The sequence below is a fragment of the Magnolia sinica genome, chromosome 2, assembly GCF_029962835.1.
Source record: "Magnolia sinica isolate HGM2019 chromosome 2, MsV1, whole genome shotgun sequence".
Taxonomy (NCBI): domain Eukaryota; kingdom Viridiplantae; phylum Streptophyta; class Magnoliopsida; order Magnoliales; family Magnoliaceae; genus Magnolia; species Magnolia sinica.
Window position 1 is genome coordinate 48746506 of NC_080574.1, and position 3142 is coordinate 48749647.

The window sequence follows — 3142 nt, forward strand, 5'->3', positions numbered from 1 at the left end:
GATTATCTGCAACCGGCGGGAGTGAGTATGCCCTCATGCATGATTTTTCCTGAAAACACAGGACAAATGGACATCAAGCCAGGAGTTATCCAACTCCTCCCCAAATTCCATGGACTTGAATCAGAGAGTCCATATTTACATTTGAAAGAGTTCGATGAGATAATAGCTACATTATGTTTTCCTAATGTATCCGAGGATACAGAGTGAAACTCTTTCCTTTTTCCTTAAAAGAGAAAGCTAAGACGTGGTTACATTCATCTGCGTCCTAGATCCATTGGCACATGGAACGATATGCGAGGGAATTCATAAAAAAATTCTTCCCACATCATAAAACAATTACCCTCAGAAAAGCAATCATGAACTTTGCCCAAAAGGAAGATGAAACATTCTTTCAATGTTGGGAAAGGTTCAAAGATTTGGTCAGTTCATGCCCACAACACGGGTTTGAAACGTGGCGCATTACAAATTTTTTCTATGATGGACTGACATCTTCCATGCGCCAAATGGTCGAGACAATGTGTAATGGAGAGTTCATTAATAAAGATGTCGACGAGGTATGGGACTACCTCGATAGTTTGGCTGAAAAACACAATCTTGGGACTATTACCCAAAGTCGAACACCACGTCTAGGCCGACTCAATTAAAGGAAAAAGGTGGATTATATCTCTTGAAAGAAGAGGATGATCTCAAGTGTAAAGTGACTACGCTCATAAGGAAAGTTGAGGCCATGGAAGGAAAGAAAGATAAGGTCAATGAAATTGTTTGCGGCATCTGTGATTGCAACATTCACACAACTGAAAACTGTCCTACAATACCTGCCTTTCGAGGAGTGTTGAATGAACAAGCCAATGCCGTAAATAACTATCAAAGACCTTTTACTGGACCTAACTCCAACACATACAATCCTGGCTGGAAAAATCATCCAAACTTTAGTTGGAGGAATGGACAAACGGCGACTCCTCCAGGTTTCTTCAATCAAAATCCAATTCAAGTGAAACCTCAAGAGGAACCGGTTCAAAATCCCATACAAGAGCTGGCTCAGGCAATGCGGGGAATCACAGATTTTATGCAAAAGATAGATTCTCGTATGACGGTTATAGAAAAGGGGATGCTTCCTGCACAACCTCTCCCCAATCCTAAACCGCAGTACGAGAATAATGATCCCAGCTCTTCAAATCAGATGGGGCATGCTAAATCCATCACCACTCTTAGGAGTGGGAAGATCATTGATAAAACTCTTCCGGTTAGGCCCGAAAAGCCTCAAGAACCAGAAGAGGACAACAATGATGGATCCAGTGATGCCCCACAAAAAGTAGAACCGGAACTTCTAGAGAAGCCAGTTGCTCCATTCCCCCAAAGGTTGGTTTCACCAAAACCTCTCTCTAACTCTCAGGATATCCTAGAGGTGTTGAAACAGGTGAAAGTCAACATTCCTCTGCTTGATGTCGTCAAACAGATACCTTCATATGCCAAATTCCTAAAAGACTTATGCACGACCAAGCGACGGAAAATTATTCAAAAGAAAATCTTCTTGACTGAGAAAGTGAGTGCCATCCTGAAGCAAGACGTGCCGCAGAAATTCAAGGATCCCGGTAGCCCAACCATATCATGTGTAATCGGGAACCATCGAATTGATCACGCACTTCTTGACTTAGGAGCGAGCGTCAATCTGATTCCCTACTCGGTATACAAACAGTTATGTTTGGGTGAATTAAAACCCACCCTAACCACACTACAACTTGCTGATCGCTCTGTTCGTGTACCAAGAGGGATAATTGAAGATGTGTTGGTCCAAGTTGATAGATTCTACTACCCTGTAGACTTTATCATCCTGGACACCGAACCCATCAATAACATGAGCACTCAGATTCCCGTCATTCTTGGTCGCCCATTCCTTGCCACGTCAAATGCAATTATCAATTGCAGGAATGGTATCATGACTATGTCTTTTGGAAATTTGACATTGGAGTCAAACATTTTTTTCAATAACGGCAGCAACTCAGAGGATGATGACGATTTCCATGATATTAACATGATTGACTCTTTCGTGGAAGATACGACACCTCTGACCTTATCCTCCGACCATCTAGAGACGTGCCTGGCCCACTCCCATGATTTTGATGATGACATGATTAGGGAGACGTGCGCCTTGCTTGATACTGCACCGGTACTTGAAGTTAACCGATGGAGGCCACAATTTGAAGAACTACCACAAACTGATGTAGTGCCTCTACCGTCTAACCTCAAGCCGCCAAAGCTTGACCTAAAACCTTTGCCTTCTGATTTGAAATATGCATATTTGGGTCAAGATGAGACATACCCGGTGGTGATCTCTGCCCACCTGGAGAAAGAACAGGAGAGTATGCTTATATCTACTCTCATTGAGCATAAAGGAGCCCTGGGATGGACGATAGCGGACCTCAAAGGAATCGATCCCTCGATTTGTACTCATCACATATACCTTAAGGATAATGCAAAAACCGCTCGGCAACCACAACGTAGACTAAATCCAAACATGAAGGAAGTGGTTAAGGCCGAGGTTCTTAAGCTATTAGACGTGGGTATTCTATACCCTATATCTGATAGTCAATGGGTGAGTCCAACTCAAGTGGTCCCTAAGAAGTCCGGAATCACCATCGTAGCCAATGCTAATAATGAACTCGTGCCAACTAGAGTCACTACTGGTTGGAGAATGTGCATTGACTACAGGAAGTTGAATACCGTCACGAGGAAAGACCACTTTCCTTTACCATTCATTGATCAGATCCTGGAAAGGTTAGCTGGTCATTCCTATTATAGTTTCCTTGACGGGTATTCGGGCTATAACCAGATAGAGATAGCCCCTGAAGACCAGGAAAAGACCACATTTACATGTCCCTACGGCACCTTTGCTTACCGAAGGATGCCATTCGGACTATGTAATGCCCCTGCCACCTTTCAGCGATGTATGCTTAGTATCTTTTCTGATATGGTAGGGCAATATCTAGAGGTCTTCATGGATGATTTCTCTGTTTACGGTCCATCTTTCAGCAAGTGCTTGGAAAGTCTTAAATGTGTGCTGAAAAGATGTGAAGAAAAGAACCTGGTACTTAATTGGGAGAAGTGCCATTTCATGGTTCAGAAGGGAATTGTCCTTGGGCAT

General features: G+C 43.1%; 1 non-coding gene across 1 annotated transcript; it reads right to left on the reverse strand.

Annotated features, from left to right (window-relative positions):
• Positions 1-338: 338 nt before the first annotated feature.
• Positions 339-445, reverse strand: LOC131238262 (small nucleolar RNA R71). Its single transcript, XR_009167668.1, has one exon. It is a non-coding gene; the product is annotated as a small nucleolar RNA R71 (small nucleolar RNA).
• Between the last annotated feature and the right edge of the window lie 2697 nt (positions 446-3142).